Below are 24,366 nucleotides of genomic sequence, written 5' to 3'. Positions count from 1 at the left end.
GAAGACTCCAAGTCTTTCTTAAGATTAGAGCTCAACATAATGAGATCAGAATAAAATGAAAGGAAGGAATCAAACCATCATGAAATTTGGATTTTATTTAAAAGAACTTCTCTAAACCTAAGCAAAGTTATTCTCCATAAAATTTCCATCCTTTATGATAACAGCCCTCCATTTCTAATATGACACAATAGATATTCTCTCTCTCTCTCTCAGAAAATCCTTCCTACAGATATATAAACTAATTATTATAATAATGACATTGAAAGGAGTCTGTCTTCCATGAATATGAACATACTTAAGGGAGAGAGAAAAGGGAAGTTATTTTCCCTTGGAATATTTATTTCCATTTACAGGAAGAAAAGATTAAGATGGCTGTCTCTAAAGTTTTAAGTGTTAACCCATATACTTCAGCATGCTGAACACCCATCACATTTTATCGTTAGCAGTCATAGTAGAGTATTTGCTGTTAAGGACAGCTAATATAGATGAATTCCTTAATTTATAATTGCAGTTAGCTTCTCTCATATTATATACACTTGTATGGAATATTCCAGGGATCTTTGAGTGAACATACTTTATAATTTGTTTAGATAGGAAATACATAACATTTGCCTGATAATCATGATTATATGAGTTACATTTGACTTTGGGACTGTATCCTATTATTTGTATCAGAGTAACTTCATACGCCTATATTCTGGACTGTTGATATTCCTTCTAATATACCAAGTTATCTCTTGGGAATCTTAAACAGAAAACCCAAAGTTCCCTCAACATGATAAAAGAGAGAAAGTTTTCCTCAACTGGCCAGTAGTTTTGGATGTAGAGAATGTAGAAAAGTCCAGAGCACAATAGACTTGATATATAATATAAAGTAATGAGATAGGATTCAAAAGTTAAGAACATCCAGAGCCTAATTTTGTTCAGAGGGACGCACTTACTAAATATCTGAGACAGAAATTAGAAATAAAAATCTCAGGAATGTCAAGCAAAATTGGAGGAAGAATATCACCCAATTCATTTCAAGTTCAAAGATCTGAAAACAGCTCTCATTTAGAGGAAAGAGAAAAGTCCTCAATGATTTAAGAAGTGGTTGATTGTGGCATGATTGCTTTAAAAGTTTGGAAATGTTTCAACTTCCTTTTCTCAAAGTATAGTTTTTATTATCAACTCATGAAATTTATTTTAAGAAGTACATGAAGCACTCCCATTGGTGGTACCAATATTTACTTGGGGCCAGAGTATATAAGAGTTCAAATTTCACCTTATTTGTTAGATTTTTTTTCTTCAATTTTTATCCTTCTAGTGTTTACACAGTCATATTTGATTGAAGTTTGCATTTCCCTGATACTTAATGATTCTGAGCAACTTTCATATTCTTATTGGCCATTGAATTTTTTTATTTGGTGAAGGGCATGTTCAGTTTTTTGGCTTATTTCTAATTGTATCATCTGTCTTTTTATAGGAGGTCTTTGTATATTCTGGATATGAGAAAGTATAATTTATTAATACATTCCTTTATTTTTTATTTATGTTTTTGTGCTTTTTAAAATAACCCCCACCCCATTTCACAAAGATAATGTATATTATGTTTTAGAAGATTTATTGCTTTAGCTTTTGTATTTAGGTCTAAAATCCATCTGGCTTTTTTTGTTTGTTTTAGGTTAGATTCAAAATTTAGTTATTAAATATTTATTTGGTTGTTTTCCCATCAGAATGTATAATCAAACTTGCATCATTTATGTCAAAGTCTGTTTATCTTGTCTACCAGGTCCCCCTCCTATTGGTAGAATTGGACCATGTGTTAGCTTCCCCAGCACCTGGGAGCTGTGAAAAATACAGTTTAACTTTCTGCTTTCTGCTTAGCCACTGGGTTTCCTGCTCATAGCCTTAACTCTCATGATACTCTTTAGTTTAAAATTTTAAGTCTTTTTTGGGTAAAACAATACTGTCTCAGCAGTGTACATTTGCCAAGTACAATTGAACCTTGATTAAAAGCGCTGGGATATCTGATGCCCAGGGAATCTGGGGGAAATGTCAATGAGCTTAATATATGAATACTATACATGAAGTGAAGCTGCTTTTATTTACATTTAACCTTTTTCTTAATAAATCCATTGAATGTGATAGCTCTCAAATCTTTTTTTTTAAAAAGTCTACAAATATGTCACTAATGGAAAACTTAATGCCAGTCTTTACCTAGTTTTAAAAATTCCAGAAAAGGAGTTACCCTTGTGACTCAGTGGGTTAAGAACCTGCAGATCATAGTTTTCCATGAGGATGCCATTTGGATCCCTGGCCTCACTCAGTGGGTTAAATACTTGGCATTGCCACAAGCTCTGGTATAGGTTGCAGATGCAGCAGATCTATTGGTGCTATAGGCTGGCAGCTGCAGTTCCCTTTGGACCCCTCGCCTGGGAACTTCTATATGCCACAGGTTCAGCCATAAAAAAGAAAAAAAAAATTCCAGAAAAGCAATAAGTGGTACAAAATTTTCAGTTCAGTGATGTATTTAAAAGGTTATTTTTTTTCTATAGTCAGAATGATTTTATCCTCCTTAAATTCATATGCTAAAATCCTAACTCTCCAAGGTAGTATGGGGCCTTTGGGATTTGATCAGGTTATGAGAGAGAAGACTGCATGAATGGAATTAATGCCTTTAGAAAAAAATCTCCAGAGAGATTCGTTCACTCTTCCACCATGTGAGGGCACAGCAAGAAGTTGCCAGTTATGAACTAGGAAGAGGAGACCCTCACCAGAACACAGTTGTGTTGGTGCATTGATCTTGTACTTCCAGCTTCTAGGACTATGCAAGATAACTTTCTGTTGTTATGGCAGCTTGAATGGAATAAGACATTTTCCTTCAATTAAGCAAATTTTTCCTGTTGTTCCAGACAAACATCTATATTACTGGTTCTCAGATTTTGTTGAACAAAATTATCATAGGCCATACATGTTTAAAATAAGATCTGAGGAGGAAGGAAGAGCAGAAATTGGAATTTATTTTAAGATATATCCTTGAGAATTCTGTTGTGAGCCACATGGGAAGTCCTATCCTTGAGAATTCTGATGTTACTCTTGGACTATTATTTATTTATTTATTTATTTATTTTTCCTTTTAGGGTTGCACCTAGAGCATATAGAAGTCCCCGGGCTTAGAACTGCTGTTGCCAGCCTGCACCACAGCCACAGCAACACCAGACCTGAGCTGCATCTGCAACCTATGCTGCAGCTTGCAACAACGCTGGATCCTTAACCCATTGAGAAATGCCAGGGAACAAACCTGCATTCTCATGGATACTAGTCCAGTTCTTAACCTGCTGAGACACAACAGAAACTCCAGCTTGGACTGTAATTTAAATTACCTAAGAAATTTGGGATACTGGTTAGTTACCAAAAAAATCAGGTAAGGAAAACAGCAATGAGTCACTACATATCAAGGTCACTTCTAGAAAGTTAAATCAGTGTGCTTCATATGCAAATTTTAAGTTTATCAAGTGACATATTCACTATGCAAGAAAGCATGCAACAGGCATTCAAGAAATGCATGAACATTCTAAAAATAATATATCTGAGGTTATTTAGAGGCCTCACCCTTGCCCAGTCACCTTATTAGCATAAATTCAGGTGTGACTAAAGGGGCTTGTTGAGAATAACAAAAGATAGTCCTATCAACTCTATAACTGAAGAAATTCCACAAGTATTAGAAACTCTGTGTTCAGAAATGGAAAAAAGTGAAACAACGAACAACCAAAATAAACCTAGATATTATAATAAATGATGTTCTTATCACCCTTAACATAAGGACCTCTGTGCCAAGGAAAAGAAATGAAGACCAAATACATATATATTTCATATTATTTCACAATATCACAATTGCCATAAGGAAACACCACAGACTGTGTGGCTTAGACGGCAGAAATTTATTTTCCCACAGTTCTGGAGGCCAGAAGTCCAAATAAAGGTGCAGTCAGGGTTTGGTTCTGGTGAGCCCTCCCTTCCTAAGAAAGATGGCTGCTCTCTCTGTGCCCTCAGATGGTCTTTCCTCTATGATCATAAAGAGAGAGAGACCTCTAACCTCTCTTCCTCTTCTTGTAAGAACTGGTATTTGGGGATTAGTATCCCACCCTGTTACATCACTTACTTAACTTTAATTATCTCTTTAAAGGCCCTATCTCCAAATAGAGTCAGTCATCTTAAGCAGGGGTTAGTTTTTCACTGTATGAATTTGGTGAGAAATACGGTTAAGTCCATTATCAGATGAAATTTCAATCTAGTCAATATAGACAGACCAATTAGGCTGCAAAGAGCCATAGTGTCCACGCCTGATCATCACCCTCTATGATTCCAGACATATTCCATTTTTGTCACCTCAACTATTATTTTCTCCAATAGGATGAATGTCATTTGAGTTATCCACCACCTCAATAGATAACTTCTATTTTAACACAATGAGTCAGTGATACCTTTGATATTTTATTATAGTTAGGATTAGCATATTCTGGGTAAGCATGATTCAAATAAGATAAATTTGTTGTTGTTTCTCTTAAAATTAAATTTTCTTTTTTCCTATTGAAAATAGAAAGACTACAGTGTTCAAAAATAACATGAGTTTCTTCTCCTATACATTTCTATTAAACTGACATTTTGAAGTTTTAAAAAGGCCAAAAAAATATGCTGGCAATTTTATATATGTGATGGCATTAATATTCACAATCTAAGTAATACAATACCCAGGTTATAATTACATAAGGAAATGGGATGTGCATCCTGATATCTATACTAGTTAATGTATAAATAAGATATAGCACATGACAGTCATATACAGTTGATCCTTAAACAATGTTGGTGTTTGAAGTACCAACCCCGTGCACAAATAAAATCCACATATAACTTTACAGTCAGCCCTCCATATCCATGGTTCTTCAGTCATGGTTTTTCAGTCAACTTTGGATTAGTACTATAGTATCTATTTATTTAAAAAATATATGTATAAATGGACCCTTGAATTTCAAATACCTATTGTTCAAAGGTCAACTGCCTACACATAACTATAGATGTTCACTTCTAATTGACTTATTCAGTTGTTGATACCACATGAAAACCTGAATGGAATCTGTGTTCCTCCTAATTATTTTTATTATTCTAGGAAAAAGAGATCTTAGATATTGGTGTGAGTAAAAATAAAACAGATTGATTTTAAAGTTTTGTACCATGGAGTTTGGAAAACATTTGAAATAAGATTTATTTTGAAATATATTAATGGTTTTCTTTTTCTATTATACGTTTAAATGTATTTTTTTTCAACCAGAGATTTATTGCACTGAAGAAGATTGAGACTGTTAGAGCTCAGTGCTAAAAAATAAAATTTTAAATATTCTGATTTAAGCTCAAAATAGATTATTGAAGCTCTTTTCAAGAAATATAATTTTTAATATCAATTACATAAAAAAATGTTTGAGATATTGTGTCTATATCATGCATCTAACAACTATTACCTTGTTCCCTAATCTTTGGACTATATGGCTAGGTCTGTGAACTTCAGACACTCTAGCATGACCATGCTTAATCAGAACCCTTTAGCTTTCTTTTCTGTTTTTGGAATACACCCTCCTACAGAAGCCAGCTTTTTTGGGCTTTTCTGCTCTCTAGAAAGTAGTAAAATGGACCTGTCAATTCAAGAAAAGACTATGGGTTTCCATCTATGCTTATGATTGAGAGTAAGAAGCTGTTTAAGTTAATATTAAGGAATGACTAAATCCTCCAGATGTAAAACATGTTTGCCAATGAGCTTTTATCATAATAAAAACTGATAGTTTGGACTTGATTTTTTTTTATCAAGTGCCTAAATATGAAATAGTTTTGAACTGGATAAACAAAGCAAATTGTCAGGTTGTTCCTCTAAAATTTCAGCACTTGGAGTGTGACCTGGGAAGACTGAGGTATAGAAAGTGAATTGAATGATGGACTTTAGTGTTTAAAGAAATTGAGATTTCAGGCCAGGCAGTACATTTCCTGATTTGGTGATGTTCTGGGCATCATGCAGTTTCACACCCTAGGAGCCTGTTGACTATAATTCTGCTCCTTGCTACTTCTGCAAACCTTATCTCTGCATTGGTTATGAAAACATTAGGCTTGAGTAATACTCTCATTTGCTTTATCTTAATTTTGTTATTTTTCTTTCCTGTACTCCTGTCATTTTCAGGAGAAAGGTAGGTTTTTTTCGCCTTACCATTTTAGCTTAAAATTAATTACTCTGTTCTTTAGTATTTTAAGACAGAACTCATAACTAAACATTCCTTTTAACTTCTCTTTGTTGTTTGGCCCGGGTCCTTTTATTTTTTAACATAATCTGTATTTTGTCTTGTTAGTTCTCCTAGGGAGAAAGGGCATCAATAAGCTATGGCTTTTTCAGAAGCATCTTAATGCTCAAATAAATCCTGTAAGCCTTCATCTACCTGCGTTGAATAACCCTACCTGAGGGATATTATTTTATCATAACAATGTGCAAAATACACACAACTCAGAACATATTCATCTGATATTATTGATTCAAACCACCTAAATCGAACATTGAGGAAACTTCAAGATAATATTTTTATAAATTCTATTTGTAAGAATCTTTAAAATGCTTGGCTTCGCATTTTCTTCTTCAACATATTTGTGCATGTTGCCTTTGTCAGGAGCTAGGGAATATTACAATTACCAATCACTTTTTTGTGAATAATTTGCTTTAGGAATTTTGCTGTAGTTACTTTGGATGTCCCCTCTTCTCCCTCCCTCTTTCTCTCTTTGTCTCTCTGTGACTCCATCTCTGCCTCTCTCAAAGACACTAGAGATGTGAAATGATTCAGTCCTTATATCTACCTGGTATCAAAACTAGGTACTTGAGTACACTAAAAATTTAAAGGACCATTTCCCATTCCATCCTGATTGGGGTTGAGACAGGTTTCCATCTTTCTCTGTGTTTCCTGAGGATTATTTCCCCCTTTTTTTGCTTCTCAATTCCATAGCACTATCGGGATAGAGACAAGTGTGGGGCTTCCTGTCAGCTTCCTCCAGGTGTGCAGGCACCAGGTCTGGTTGTGGGCCCCACAAAGCTATTCAAAAGAATTATTTAGGTTAAGAGAAGTCTTTATCCACCCTAGGGAAGTCTTGGCTTAGATCCTAGCTAACATCTCTGGATATATACTTCATGTTGGCCTCAGAATGATTGGTCTTCACTCCTTTCATTTGCTCAACACTGCCTTTAAATTTGTTTTATGTATTTTAGTAAGCATTTTTATACATTTCCAAGAGAGAAGTTCTCTGGGATATGTGCATTACCTTATTGTCAGAATTAGATCTCTCAAGTCATGTATTTGTGGATCGGCATGGGGCTTATGTTGAGAGAATGATCGCTGGAGAATATCTGCAGTTCTGTTTTCATCTCATCCCAAATTATTAGATATCTGATATTATCTCTAATTCTTTAATAAAACTAAACTATCTTACAGAGATAACCCCAAATTGCTCAATACAATATGATTTTTTCCTTGTTAAGTGTCATTAACATTTAACAAGTTAGCATGCATAAATATTATGAGGGTCACTAGATGCAGAGTAGTATTATTTTTGTATTAAGTGAAAGGGCAAATTTATATATATATATATATATATATGGTTATTTACTCTATGGTTACATATAAGTTATTTAATATGTGCAATGTTTAGGATAATTTATTTTATTAGATAAAAATCTAATAGATTAGTTCTGTGCTTCCAATTTAGAGGATTTGGACTTGTGGTTTTAATTTGTAAAAATTATTACTAGGTTTTAGAAGATATTTGATTCTACAAATCATCTACATACAGTATTCATAACATAGGGAGTATTTTATCTTATTAGATTAATATGAGTTAATAAATACTTTTTTAGATTTGACTTTCAGGATTGGTAAGACTTGACTTTTAATATACTTTTTAAAATAAGATTGGTAAGATTTTCTTCGCTTAGAAAATGGAAGCATGAAAATGAGACAAAATTTGTTAAAGTTTAATTAGTTCTTCATGAAGGCAAATTCATGAAAATGAGAAAAGCAGAAGACATTACAATAAAAATCATAGAACTGCCAGTTTATATCTGATGCTGACAATGATGTGTGTGTTTTCTCTCTGAATCTGTAGTTATTGCCCAGTTTTGGAATCCTGGACCATATACTATAACTAGAAACTCTATAACGATTTTTAAGAAACAGAGGTAAGAAATAGTATATTGGATTCTCCTTTTATTTATACATTAAAAACTAAAGATCAGAAACAGATTTAGTACAGGTTTCATCATTACTTGCTTAACCAATCTTGTCTTTAAACCAATATCTTAAACTCTGATATTTCTGATATTACTTAAACAGTCTTTACTCATGCTAAAGGCATTTAGCATATGCCTTTGGTTATTTTATTTGAACTGATTTAAATAAAAATTTAATAGTAATGGTATATGTCATGTATCTGTATTTTCTTGACCTTAAACCCTAACTGGGGATCCTGCTCTAGCAATAAGAGGTTTTTCATCTTCCATTTCAAGCCACTACAAAACATTGATCTGTCTTAAATGATCTGCTCCACTTCCTGAGATACTCATTATTCCCCCATATGAATTTTGCTGAGATGAACACACTTAAATTGTAGAAACCCTTTATGTTAGATTCATGTATGAGGCAAAACTTGAGGTTATTTCTTTGAAGTTTGGAAGATGTCTTAAAAATGAAAAATAACATTTTCTGCAAAATATTTGGTGTATGAAAATCTAAATGCTCTATCATTTACTTTCCAAAGCCACAGATTGAAGCAACCTGTGTTAAAAAGATATATCTTAGTGGTCTCCATAGAGCATAATGCTTGAATTTGCTCTAAATCCACCTATAAATTCCATAGCTTTTACTTCATTTCTTCTCTATGGTATCCAGCTACTGGAATCTTTCACAGAAACAAGAACAATGAACACACACACACACATGCACACTCACACACACAAGATAGAAATGTGATAGCACTTCTACAGTTGGAATTATATTGTTTATTCACTATAGAAACTGCCATTTATTTTGACCAGAATGAGTATAATATGAAAACCTTTATATCTGAGAATAGTTTACTATATGCTTGAATAATATACAGATTGTATTTTCAAAATATAAAAGTATGTGTATAATATTGAAACATTAATAAATGAAACTTTGTCAGAGTTAGTGTTTTATTTCAGTAGTACTGTGGAGAAGCATTTATAGAATGCGCCAAACTCAGTACCTACACAATTTGTGGTCTAAGAAGAAACAGCTGAAATATTACATTGAAATATTAATTATCCTTCTAAATTATAAGCAGGAGAAATTAAATTTTAACAATGCCCGATGTTGAAAATCCTACCTCAAAAGGCTTCTCTTTTTTCTTAGGTGAAGAAAGTTCAAAAGACTTAAATTTGTGTTTTAATTCTGCAAAAAATACAGACTGTCATAGACCCCATATTTTTCTTCAAGGCCTGAATATTCAATAGTCATAGCTGAATTCACAGAAGAAGATCCGCTAGATTGCATAGGAATGAGTATTTTGAGAAACAAGAACTCTCTAATGTTAGTCCAGATCATCAGAGTGCATAGCTATGAGGTATCTAAAGAAAGAAAATACTACTACAACAACAAAATAATTGCAGGTCCCTCTCTGTTTCACCAATCTACCTATATAACTTCGAGTTCTTTATACTAGTGTTAAGACTTTTAACATTCACTTAATTGCATTGAAATACTCCATTTTTAAAAAATGCAATGAAGTGGAATACCTCATGTAATAAATTAAAACTTTCTGCAATGAAGCCCTTTGTTCTCACGTCATTTAAAAATCACACAATAAAAACAAAGATGAGTCCTAGGAATAATTTTATATCTGGGCTACAGCCATATACTTAAATAACATTTCCATCTGTTCCAGGCTGTGAGAAGTTTGCTTGAGTTTAGCGAAGACAGTGCAGCAACATTAGCAGGTTCTTAAATTTTCCTTGGTTAGGCCCCATCTTGGTGATGGCCCCCTTATTTCTGTCTATAGTAGATTAGTAGTTAATCCCTATGTTGTATTGTTTCAGTTGAAATCTCTCCGTTTCTGTAAAAGCTTCTCTATCCACCAAGATTTTTAATTTAGAATATTATTGGTTGAGTTAAATAATACAAGATTAATAAAAGAACTCAGAAATGTGGAAAATAAAGAAATACAAAGTCAGATTTTGTTGAACCACTACAGAATAAAATGAAAGTCAATACAGATAAACAGTGTGGGTTTCTTTGGATGTCTAAGATGGTTTTCTTTCCTCCTAGGGAGTCAGCTTGCACTTTTCTCCTCACTCCCCAGTTCCCTGTTGCCTGGAGCAGAGAAAGGACTAGAAGTGACAGTTACTCTGCAAACTGTATTTACCTTTTGACTTCTGTACTGTCAGGCAAACTGTTTCCCACATAATAAATATGTAGATGGACTAATTAGATCATAAACTGGTGGCAAAGTTCCCCTTTTACTATGCAGAGAGGCAGGATCTTATATCTGACCTTCACTTGAAAACTGTGAATAGGAAATGAGAAATACATGTCAATTATTTTTTAATGCTAATATTCATTCAAATTTGAAAATACTTAATGCACTTATTCTGATTTTGTGGGAATTCATTGAATGTAGTCAGGTTCACAAATTCAGCTGGGTACTTAATCATCATTGCATTTTTTTTTTCAGGTTGCCCATAATCCTAATTACAAATGCTAATAGGGGAAAGTCTTGTAGTGTGGAAAAATAAACCACATACATTTAGTGATTGTGGAGAGAGAAAGTCATGAAATCAAAACTGGTATTAAAATGATCATGATTATTGCTAAAATGTATAACAGTACAAATTTGAACCAATATAGCCAAAATAATAAAAAATTGATTTATATTAGCATTTTGATGACAAGATGTAACTTGTTTTTTCAGGTCCAAGTGATTATTTAAGTTGCTCAAATAGTTTCGAAGTAAAATAATTACATCTGGTAGTTAAGATTTTATTTTCTACTTCTCTGATCATACTAATTTTAAAATATAGTGTTTAATCAAGGGAACAAAATTAAGCAGGAATGTTCAAAGAAATAAGGAAAGAAATTAGGGTAAATGAATCATTGGACTTTACTATAGGCAAAGATTTTAAATTCCATAGTATGGTTTACATTTAGGCCTTTTTAAAAAATCTCATTACTTTTCATTTTCTGTATAATTCTTTGCACATATGTTAGTTCAGAGAATAAACATTATTTTATTTGATTTATTCCAAAATATATATTTATTCAATGAGCCCTGATTCACTGATACATCAGAAAATATATCATATATAACCTATAGTAACATATTTAAATCATAAATCATCAAATTTCTTGATTATTTTCAATTTCCTAAGATCAAGTATTTGTATTTTTACAATTATATGTGTCAGTACAATTCAAAGTACATTCTTTTCAGAATAGGCTAAGAGTCTTCAGGCTAGCATAACCCAATTGCAAAGAAATTATGATTTAACTATGTTAAAAATTGAAATATTTAAGAGTAATCAAAATAAAAATACCCTTGTAAACACACTTCGCCATATATTTATGCCTCCCAAACTACACTTCGGGACATTTAATCTCATTTGTGTTGACTCATTTCCTACCAGAATAAAACCGTCATGTTCCTTATGAGAAATAAACAAGGATGGACAGGCCCTTTTCCTGCAGTGGAAGATACCAATGTGAGGAGCAAGCTGTTCTGATTATTTTTAAAAAGGCAGTTCTCCTGGATTCCAAAGTTAACTGTTCTTTGTGTATTATTGTTCCTGCTTAGCTCTTCTTTTGATTTTTTGCTAAAGATCAATTAATCTGAACAAATTAAGATGCCATCATACCTAATGAATATCTTTGATTTTATTTGAAAGAAAAATACACAGAAACAAAAGCCATGCAAGCAAGTTAATCATTCATAGCCTACCTTGGAGTGTGAACAGATGTTTTAATTAAAATTGACTGTGAGATAAATTATCCCTTGGTATAAATTAATAAATATCCACATTGGTACAATAAATTACAATACAAATATTTACTTGACTGTTATTACTTTCCTCATTTATTGCAATGAAGACTGCATTTGCTTCAATGACACTCTTTACAATCTTTTGGTAAGAATAGAGGTTATTTTTCTTCTTCCCTTAACAATGAGCTTTTCTATTCATCAGATTCTTAGAAACTCTGGGCTCAGCTGCTTTATCATCCATTTATTTTCGTAGTCAGTAAATGTTCAGTAATCTTTTTGAGGACAGCGGAAAAACAAAAGAGACCAGTAATGGTAACCATTTTTCTAGAAATATGATAAAATAGTTCTTCCTAACTCTTTATGTCAGTTCAGATTTTTATTGCACTGAAACAAGAATCCATGCTATCATTTTCAGAAGACCTTAATGGTTTTGTTGGAGCAAGTGTGTGGTATTGGGGTGGGGTGTGTATTTATCAGAGGCTTTTTTTTTTTTTTTAAGGAATACATATCAGGTAATTCTGATCTCATTAATAGGAAAATGTATTATTGAGGATTGTTTTTTCTATTTCAAAAACATTTTAAAAATACAATCTATTTGAATTCTGTAATTACATAGAGCTAATAGGAATAATATCCAGAATTGAGATTAGTTTATAAAATGTTAAATATCGGGTGACTTTATATTAGAAGGGAGTTTAGTTCACTTTGAAAGAAAGTTTAGGAGTTCTCGTCGTGGCACAGTGGTTAATGAATCCGACTAGGAACCATGAGGTTGCGGGTTCGGTCCCTGCCCTTGCTCAGTGGGTTAAGGGTCCGGCGTTGCCGTGAGCTGTGGTGTAGGTTGCAGACGCAGCTCAGATCCCATGTTGCTGCGCCTCTGGCTTAGGCCAGTGGCTACAGCTCCGATTCGACCCCTAGCCTGGGAACCTCCATATGCCGCAGGAGCGGCCCAAGGAAATAGCAAAAAGACAAAAAAATAAATAAATAAAAAATAAAAATGAAAGAAAGTTTAGAAGCACTGTACATGTTTTTAATTTACTTTCCTAGCCCACTTTAATTTTGGCTAAATCCTTATACATTTTGTATCAACATTCAGATAGTTTTGTTTTCTAATTTCATTTACTTCCTTAATTATTTGTATGTGGCTTGCTTTATAAATTATGTTTCTTACAATGTTTAGAGATTGCTTTAATTTTTATATTAAAAGAAAAATGAATATTCCAAAATTGATTTTAGCAATTTAGGAGTATTTGTGAGAATTTTTTATGCAGTATATAAGAACTTGAACAAGACTTACTTCATTATACTAAAATGTTCCTAACATAAAACAGTATCAATATTAATATCATCTAGGACTCCCTCCTGCGGCATAGTAAGTTAAGAATCTGACTACAGGGAGTTCCCGTTGTAGCTCAGCAGACTAGTACAAGCCTTAGTATCCATGAGGATTCTAGTTCGATCCCTGATCCCTGGACTCACTCAGTGTAAGAATTTGGCATTGCTGTGAGCTGTGGTGTAAGTCCCAGATGAGGGTCAGATCCTGCATTTTGTGGCCATGGCATAGGCTGGCAGCTACAGCTCTGATTTGACACTGGCCTGGGAACTTCCACATGCCGCAGACGCATATGAGAAGTGAAAAAAAAAAAAACAACTGAATGCAGTGGTGAGGGTCCTGTCGCCATAAAATGTATATATATTATTTAAAAGGTTTTTTTGAATTGTCAACATTATTTTGCAGTTATTACTCATTGCATTCCATAATTCACTTTCAAAATGTAACATATCCTATGAATTATGATCTTTAAATAATTACAATTAAGTATAATCCTTTTAAGAACACTAATCAAAATATTTATGCATAGCAGTAACTTTGTTATAGGTTAGAAAAATTACACTATGAATAATTATCTTGTTTAGTTAGAAAGCTGAAAGCCTATCAGATGATGCTTATTAAAATATATTTTCCTTTCACTATCACAATCATCTTTCTAAACCCTAAGTAGTTCCAGACTTTGAGACTTGCAGGAGATTCGCAGGCAGAGAAGTTATTTTAGAATGCTCTCATGATCAGCACTTAGAAATGCTATGAAGGGAAGCGGGTTGGAAGGAAATGAAAATTATTCTATGATTCAGTTGCATGCAAGGTCTCCATCTTCTCTAGGGAAACAGTAGAGCTAGGTGGGTACTTCAATTCTTTCAACCTGGGCTAAGGGGATGGGTTTTGTACCAGGTCTCCACATCATCTTGTTGCTGGATCTCAGCTGCTCTGAAAAGTTTGCCTTGGACCACGCAGCTCACTTCAGCTGAGGGGAAGTTTGGGGTGGGATTCAGATCAGAGTTATCTATGCCGTCACTTCCAGCAGCTGGGGGAAGAAGCACCTAGGTGATTTGCGATGGAGTAAACCCAGGTGTCATTACATCACATTTATTTACATGCATTACAGTGCATTTGGCTCACTCACTAGAATCCCACAATATTTTTTAATCTCCCTATTCTGTCTTTGGGCTTTTGTCCTTTTCAGCTTATGAAAATTGTTCCACTTCTACGCATTGTGCCAGCAATTCAGAATGTGGAGGTAGCAAGTGTCATAAACTTGTGCTTTCACCTTTTTGGAAAAAATTGTATTTTATGCCATTGTCACCTCTACTGTAAGAAGGTTTGAAAACATAATTACTAATAAATAGGCTAGGAGCTAACACAAATAAATTAGATTTCTCTTTATAAGGAGGATGAAGAGAACAGACATAGCCTACGCAATTAGGATCATTTAATCCTTCCTTTCGACATTTCAGATGTTTCTTTTATAAATGACAGTGGTCCTTCACAAAGAGTTCAGTTTGAGGAAATGATAATAATTTTATCTTTCCTAGGAATCTTGAATATATACATCATACAGATATTTTTTTCACACAGTGCATGTTATTTCCCTCTATGTATATGAATTTAATAAAAATAATAAAATTAGATGACTTTCCTATTTATATATCTACCATTCCCACTAGATTCTTGTTAAAAGTTGAATGTCTTCAAAGTCTTTGATACAATCACAGCATGCTATTTTTATAAAATGGGCCAGATAATTAAGAGGGTTGGGGGATTTCCAAGGGAACTGACTCTCTTATGAATATACAGAGAACTCACACAGTGCCTCAGAATGATCAAGCATTTAAAGTTGTTTCTCAGCCAAGACGCAAACAAATGGTAATAATTCATGGCTGTTCAAGTTTCCACATCACATTTTATAGAATATATTTGGAGAAATAAATTAGGAACTTCTGTCCTGATGGCGTGTGTTTCCATGTTATATTTTTAAAATGTCTTTAGTAAATTTGTAATTAGGGGCATGTCTATAACAATATCTCTGTGGTTGAGATATTCTGATCTTGACTTATTTGGTTATAAAGACTAGAATCTAATTTTAAATTATAATAAGGATTTAGAATCTGAACTTATTTTTCTGCATTTGGTATTGGCCAGTGGAGGCTTGATATGTGCTTATTTGCAAGATGCTGATTTTCAATTTAACTACTTAAATGTAAAGAGACCAGAAAACCAACCTTTTCTTTTGACTCACTAGATGCGGAATGCAAGTTTTGACTAATTATCTGCAGCTGGAGAATATGAGAGTCATTTGTACATTTTAACTATGATTCAAAATTCAAATAACAGGATGCATGGAAGTTTCAGAAACATCATTAAAACATTTGGCTTGAGTTTATTTAATGGACAGACCTCCAGATAAAACATGGAATGTAGGTTGGGAGCAAGCAATACCTTCCTTTATCAGTTGGGTAACTAAAGCATAAAATGGTAAATTATTTCCTATAGTCCACTTGATATACACAAGAACCTCAAATTCTCATGCACTAGAAAACAAAACAAAATAAACGTATATTATATTTCTAGCCATTCTACCCTCTCCCAACAAGAAATCCCAAAACTCACTTTTTAGGGTAAAGTGATTTGGCTCATTCACATTTCAAATCAAAGTAGTTCTAGTATTTTATAATAAATTATTGTCAAAATATTTTGTATAACTATTAATAGTCTGCATTAAAGAATTTGTGTGATAAAAATATAAAACTGATTCTTTCAAGTGCTGAATTCCTTAATACATGTGATTACTAATTTTATATGTCAACTTAACCTGCCATGAGGTGCCTGGATTAAAACAGTATTTCTGGTTGTGAGGATGTTTATGGATGAGATTAGCATTTGAATCAGTGGACCCAGTAAAGTAGTTAGCCCTCCCCAGTGTGGGTGCACTTTATTCAATCCACTGAGGGCCTGAGTAGAACAAAAGGCAGAGGAAGGGGAAATTCGCTGGGATATTTTATTAATCTTCTCTTGCCTTTGGACTGAAATTTATACCATTGACTGTCCTAGTTCCCAGGGCTTTGGATTCAAACTGAATTATCCTATAGGCTTTCCTGAGTCTCCAGATACAGGTTGTGGGGCTTCTCAGCTTCCATAACCAAACTAACCCATTCTTCATGATAAATCCAACTATTATCTATCTATCCTATTGGTTCTGTTATTTGTTTCTTGTTTTTGTTTTTTTCTGGAGAACCCTGAATAATACAATATGTCTATAAAGGAAAATAAACTTTAAAATGTTTTCAATCATTTCTTTCAGATAATGAGCTCACACTTTTAATGAAGATTATTTCTTTGACAAAGATTTTCAATTACCATCATTTTAAACCACTTCCTATTCTGCAAAAATTCCATTAATTAAATTAATAAATAATAAACCTTTAAAATTTCTGCTAGACAATATAAGAAACATAAATCTACATCAACATATTATAATCAAGAATATAAAAAATGTTATAGGTAGTTAGTAATAACTCTATATAGGGGAGTTCCCGTTGTGGCTCAGTGAGTTAGGAACCTGACATAGCGTCTGTGAGGATGCAGATTTGATCACTGGTCTTGCTCAGTTGGTTAGGGACCCAGCATTGCTGCAAGCTGCAGCAAAGGTTGCAGATGAGGCTGGGATCTGGCATTGCTGTGGCTGTGGCATAGGCCAGCAGCTGCATCTCTGATTTGAACCCTAGCCTAGGAACTTCCATATGCCGTGGGTGCAGCCATAAAAAGAGAAAAAGGGAAGTATTTATAAAAAATAATACATAGACAGGTAAAATATGAATATACGTAGAATGCTACTTCTAATGCCATCACTGCAGTGAGAGAATTTACATATCAGAAGACAAAATTATATGCCAGGGAACCATTCCTTCAAATACATGTTGTCGTTTGTTTCTTTTTGAAGGTTAGAAGTTAGAAAATGAAGAAATTGCTGACTAGCCACATGGAAATTATTGCTCATGCGCTAGTGCTAGGAAAACTATTTTTCCATTAAATTATATATTTCTGACAAATTGGCTTTTAACTATCAGAATGTGAAGTTATTTTGCTGCTAGAAATCTCTCTTGGCAAATGTAACGAAAAGTAAACACCTTTCACAGCATTCCTCAGATTCTTTCAGCATCACCTGCCTTCATAACCCTCAGCTGCTTTCTTCATTACAGCTACTGCTACCTCCTCATAAAGGACCCAAATCTCCTAGCTCCTTCCAAATATAATTGAAAGGATACATAGCAAGGCATTGTGTGAACTCTCTCAAAGGACAGTTTGAATAATGTGGCATTGGAGATCAGTAAAAAACAGGCAAATGAAGAATCTCTTTTTTGCTTCCCTATCTAGGACTATTTCAAGACATTGTTTCTGCATACAGTCTCCTCTCCTCTCCTCCTCCTCCCCTCCCCTCCCGTCCCCTCCTCTCCCCTCTCCTCTCCTCTCCTCTCCTGCCACACACAGTATGTGGAGTTCCCCAGCCGCAGTGGCAACCGAAGCAGCAGATGTGGCAACACCGTATCCTTAACTCACAGTGCCAGGCCAGGGATTCCAAGAGACCTGCATCCCAGCGCTCCCAAAAGGCTGCTGATCCCTTCATGCCACAGAGGGAACTCCTGGCTTGTGATGTTCTGGTGGCTAAAATGGGTGAAAGTGCCAACAACTGTGGGTCTTTCAGATTCCACAGCAATCACTGCTAGTGCAGTAACACATCACCTTGCATTCTCTTTCCAATATGGCTCATTTTATGTCCTTCTCCCATATTTCTATTGTCCGGGATTATTCTTTACTAATTTAGCATTAGTGCTGATTCCTCTTCTCAGGGTCCACTTGCAGGGAAACCTGGGATATAATAGAATATCATCCCTGGATCTGAGAAATCACAAAAGCATATTCCCTTAATATATGCCTATTTTTCCAGCACCTTAATTGGAGCCTTACCTATGATCTGAGGGTATAAAGCCTTAGGAGTGTGATAAGGAAGGCTAAGCCTCTTTTCACAAAACTTTGTTCCTTAGATCTACCATTTCTCATCACTGGGCTTGAGTAATAAAAATCAAGTCTTATATTTGATCGCTAAACATTTATTGAGAACCTGTGTGTAGCCAGGAACTGTGCTAGATATTAAGGCACAAAAATGAATATGGTATGGTATCAATTTTCAAATGCCACACCACAATATCAGATGCCACACCACAAAACTTACCATTTATATTTTTTCAAATACAAGAACAGACAATGGTATTGGTTTTTCCCTGTATTGTAGTAGCAATGGAAAAGGATTCAGAGAATAGGAAACATCAAAGTTATTTTAGGAAATAAGATGGACAACTGGAACTTTCTATCTAGACAGACATACTCTGTGTTAAAGCCCCTTTCTCCCTTTCTTTCAAGAGTTTCTTCTTCTTTTGCCTGTCTCAACTGAGATTTCATTTCTTTGAGATTCACCTCTTTGACTTGCAAGGTCCCCCTTCTATATGCTCTCAGAGTACCCTGTAGTTCCCTTTCCACAGCATCCCCAAGTTTCAAGTGCAATTACATTTTTAATATCCACATTTCCTGGTAAACTGAGATTCCATTGGGGCTACTAGAATCTATGCTATTTATAATCTTATAACTGTGGCAGCACTTAAACAGACACTTAAAAAAATTCAGTGAATGCCCAGGTAAAGTTGTCCAGGAGAATGTTTGTAATGAAATCATGAGTTGGGGGTCTGTTTCTGAGCCCTGTTTTCTTCCATTGATTGTATGTCCATTCTTTCATCAATAAAACACTGGCTTGATGTACGCAGTTTCATAGTAAGTATTTTTTTCTTTTTTTTAGGGCCACACCCACAGTATATGAAAGTTCCCCAGCTAGGGGCCAAATCAGAGCTGCAGCTGCTGGCCTACACCATGGCCACAGCAATGCCAGATCCGAGCTGTGTCTGTGACCCACACCACAGTGCACGGCAATGCTGGATCCTTAACTCACTGAGGGAGACCAGGAATTACATTGGCATCTGCATGGATACTAGTCAGGTTCTTAACCAGCTGAACCACAATGGGAACTCCTCATAGTAACTATGTATTGAAATCAAGTACTGTGAATTCTCCAACTTATTCTTTGTTTTAAAAACCATTTCAGCTATTCTAGTCAATGTTCAGGGAGAAAAAAGGAAGACTCTAGGTATTTTGATTTGGATGTTTTTTAATCTTTAAACAATTCATAAATAATTAATGCTGTAATTGAATTGAATCTTTCAATTCCATGGCATGGTATATTTGTCCATTTATTTAAGCCTTTGTAAATTTTGTTTATCACAGTTACATTGTTTTAACTGAAGAGAACTTCATTTTCTCTTGTCATATTTATTTTTAAGTATTTTTTATATTTTGATATTTTTAAACTGAATTTAAGTTTTTTATTTGCCAGTTGTTGCTAGTGAAATTGATTTTTTATGCATTAACTTTCCCTCTTTTGACCTTTCTTCTTTTATTAATAATTTTTATTTTTTCCATTATAGCTGGTTTACAGTGTTCTGTCAATTTTCTACTGTACAGCAAGGTGATCCAGTCACACTTCCACATATACATGCCTTTTTCTCAAATCATCATGCTCCATCACAAGTGACCAGCTATAGTTCCCAGTGCTATATCCACCCTTCCTTCCTTCCTACCTTTTCTTCACTAATTTCTATCATGCTTGACTATATCCGTGCACTGTGATTCTCATAGAGTAGAAAGAAAGCCCAGGCTCTAGTTTAGCAGTCACAGGGACACTCATGTGGTGATTTCAATTGAGTAACTGGAGGGGCAGTTTTATACTTTATATATAAGGATAGACAGACAAATTCTTCTAGGAATAAAATTGACTTATGTTATCTCAGGTAAGAAAGTTCCCATAATTTTTCTCCTATTCTTTATTTTAAAGATAGTATTTCAAACAATGTATTTAATTTTTTTGCACAATACTTTCTTACATAAAATAATGAATAACAGAAAGTACAAGAAAATAAAAGAGAGAATCAATTTGGGGTATTTTCACTTTTTCTTCTAAAAACATCTTGCATTGTGAAAATAGTACGCGCTTCATTTTTCTTTAAAAGTTTCAAACTGCAATCAAAAGTAATTTACATAAAAGACAGCAGGTAAGAACATTTTGCAGCATATTTTTCCTTCATACAGGAAGAGAAAGAGAGAAAGAAAAGAAGAGAAAATCATCAAAGAGTTTATGAGGTCGTTTCTGAAACAAAGTTGAACATTAAAAAACAGCCCTTGGCTTTTGACGGAAAATCACTTCAAGTTATCCAGGTTCCATGGAATGCATTTAAGGCAATATAGCAGATGGGGTGTTGAGTAACATCTTGAGTTAATTTATTTTTGAAGTACACAATGAGTTTTTATGATATAATTGAATTAGAGAGTGAGAGGGAGTATCTTTCCCCTGTTATTTTATAGGTACCTTGTAAAAAATATCAGACTATTCTTGGAATCATTTTTATAATATGTAGGACATATACTTAAGTCAACATCAAGCATGTACTTTTAAAAATGTTCTTTTTGGTTTAATTCTGAGAAGATGTAAAGACAGTGAATTATAAAGTTGCTACTGTTATGTTTCAGAGCCAACCTGCTTGTCTGGCATTGAGCAAAGTTTAAGTTGATGTTGCAGAATTTAAATTTCTTATTGTATTTATATATTAAATAGTAAAGCAATTTGAATTTTTCATGACAAAGTAGAAGTATACTTTCAATTGGTTCTCCAGCTTCTGCTCTGTAGAGACAGGGAACAAAAATTTAAGTTAAAAAAAAGGTGCTTAAAATCTCAAGGATGTCTACTTTCACTTTCATTCGTGATAGAAACAACTGGAATAATAATATGAGTAGGACAACAGCATATAGGTCATCATTTTACCCGTGATTTATCACAGTATATGTACTTCCTATAGTAATGCTCAAAAAATTAAAATTTGAGAAAGCCAAATAATAATGACCAATTATATCTTTTTCTATTTGTGGTTATTTTATTTTATTTTTTACATTTGTTACAATCAATAAACATGTGTCTACACATCATTATCAACCAAAGACCATTATTTACATTAGGATTCACTCTTGGTATTGTATATCCTATGAGTTTGGACAAATGTATAATGACCTTTATCTACCATTAGAGTATCATAAGCATATCTTGAGGAACATGTTTCTCAAATTCGCCTTCATATTTTTTGTTGCAGTTAGAAAAATATAAAACAATAGATAGTCTTGGAATAAATTACATTACAATCTTGTAATGCCATTTGCAGAATCTTGGAAGCCCAAAGAGAAATTGTGAAAGAAAGAACAGACAGCTCTTTTCTGCCAGTTATGTTTTAATATCTCCTAAGAAGAGACTTAGTAGCAGAAACCCTGAATGTTCTTAGTTTTCTTATCTGGAGTCCAATTTTCTATTGGATTCCCAAGACATACGATTCTTTGTGGTGTACAAAAGTTATCATGAAACATCGAATATGCAGAGGCATTCATCACACCCTACTCAGTAGATCTGAGGATGACAGGTAACTTGTCAGCCATATACTGTACTTTCCTTCCGCTGTTGCAGCCTGGCAGCTTCTGTACACTCTTTATTGTGCAGGTGCTTTCCTTTGGCATATGTGTTCAGATAATAGAGCAATCCAATCAAAACATCAGTGAGACTCCCTGACAGAACATTTGCTGCTTTGGAAACATTTGCTCTTACCATATGGCAAGGGCATCTTAGGCTATGAAACAGTGATTATTTGAGTTTCATTCTTTGAAAAGCATGTGGGATTTATTATAGTGAACATGCACACATTTTTTTGACAATTTATAAGGTTAGTTGCACAGTTAAAGACAAGTTTGAGTTTTAAATCCCATGATATCAAGTAAATGCAATATCAACTTCAGTCACTGTTTTCTACTTAAATTATTCCAATTATTGCTAAAATGATAATTTATCCTAACCTTCAAAAATTTCGTATCATGTAAGTTTATGAAAAATTATGGCTTATCAACAGATCATGCAAAAACTCCACATTGGCTTAAAATACTGGAACTTCACTTTTCTATTGATTATCTGTCTGTGATGGGTCAGTAGTGGCTCTGCTCCACATCAACTTCACTCTAGGATGCAGGTTGAAGAGCAGCCTTATCTGGAACACAGTCAGTCTTCTGGCAGAGAAAAAGGATACCCAGAGGTTTTAAAGCTGACTCCCAAACCTGTTTGTCACTGGTACATGCTATTCTGCCAATCTTGTATTGGCCAAAATAAATCACAGTGTTAGCCTGGTGCCAATTAATGTTGTTTGTATATTTTCTCTATTTTTCTTTTCTTTTTTTTTTTGACTTTTTAGGGCTGCACTTGCTGTATAGGGGTCGAATCAGAGCTGTAGCTGCTGGCCTACACCAGAGCCACAGCAATATGGGATCCGAGCAGTGTCTGTGACCTATACCACACCTCATGGCAATGCCAGATCCTTAAACCACTGAGCAAGGCCAAGGCCAGGGATCAAACCCGTAACCTCAAGGTTACTAGTTGGGTTCGTTACCGCTGAGCCACTACAGGAACTCCAAATGTTACTGGTATATTTATTCTTCCAAAGGGAAAGGCTTCTGAAGATTCATATGTAAGAAAAAGGTTCATGGAGAGAGAAGTATATACAAATTCCTGGAAAAAATATGTATATTTGAAGGTGGATCATTGTGTAATGGAACATAAATTACACAGCTTATATCTGATTCTGGACCACAGCACTGCCATTTTCCTGACAAATGATGTTAGAAAATGTATTACTATATTCTATTAGACTTTCACTTGATGATTAGATAGCATCAAACAGTGACCACTACAAAGATTTATGTTTGCACTAGATTCATTAAATTTTGTGATATAAAAAAATACATATTTTATTTCCTGTTTCATTTTTGAAAACTAAGAAACATTACACTATATAGAATGATGTACCATGACTTCCATTTTCAGTTTAAAAGAGACCTTTTTTTTTTTGGCTGAATCCTTGATTGATTCAAAAATAAACTAATGGAAATTTTACATAGTAGGCTCTTTTAGTCATATGAATATTTGTATATTGTCTATATGCTTATATTTTTAGGTATAGCAAGTAGTATGTGTATCAATACTTAACACACACATTCCACATATACCTATGATTGTAAGCAGAACTATTGTCTCCTCAGTGCAAATAAGAGAGATTGGCGCTGAGTGGCTGCAGTAGTCAGAGAGTATTCCTTATTTATTTTGCAGGTTAGAAGGTATATCTCTCACCCTACTAATCAATGGACTTAGTGGGCTGTTTCTTTGAAAAGCACAGATTTTTCTTTTTATAAACTCTGAAAATTTAGACAGAAGGATGCATTCCCATTTTGTTTATTCTTGGTACAATAAGAAATGAATCATCCAGCTTTACTTTTTTGAACAATAGTTCTTAGAAAGATCGTAAGCAGTCTGTTTATCAAACTCCTATCTATTTGCAAAAAAAATGCCTCCATTCAAATTGTTCTTAAACTAATGTTACATTAACAGTTTTTTTTTTCAGTTCTACCCTGAATCATTTCCAAAATCCAATCTAGAATTACATTAGTATGAACATTATGCGTGTACCCAGGATTTTTCAGCCATTCTTTTTGGGTTTTAGAAAACTCATTCACACTGTCACATTGAGAAATTTCTCTATTTAAGAAACAGAATAGTGTGCAGGCATCACTTTTTTTTTTATTGGAAAACCAGGTAATTTATGAACGGCTCCTTTTTCTCATGTACTAAATTGATGTAGTTTAGGGAATAAAATGAAAAGACAAAAATTATTCTTCATTAAAATATTTTTGTTAAGTACCTGATCTATCTCTGCTTCTGTTCAGAGAGGGAGAGGGAGAGGCGACAGTGAAAGAGAGAGAAAGGACGAAAGACACAAAGGAGAGAGAGAGAGAAA

This window comes from Phacochoerus africanus, chromosome 1 (genome assembly GCF_016906955.1).
Source record: "Phacochoerus africanus isolate WHEZ1 chromosome 1, ROS_Pafr_v1, whole genome shotgun sequence".
In the NCBI taxonomy this organism is placed as follows: Eukaryota; Metazoa; Chordata; class Mammalia; order Artiodactyla; family Suidae; genus Phacochoerus; species Phacochoerus africanus.
Note: the sequence above shows the minus strand (reverse complement) of the source record.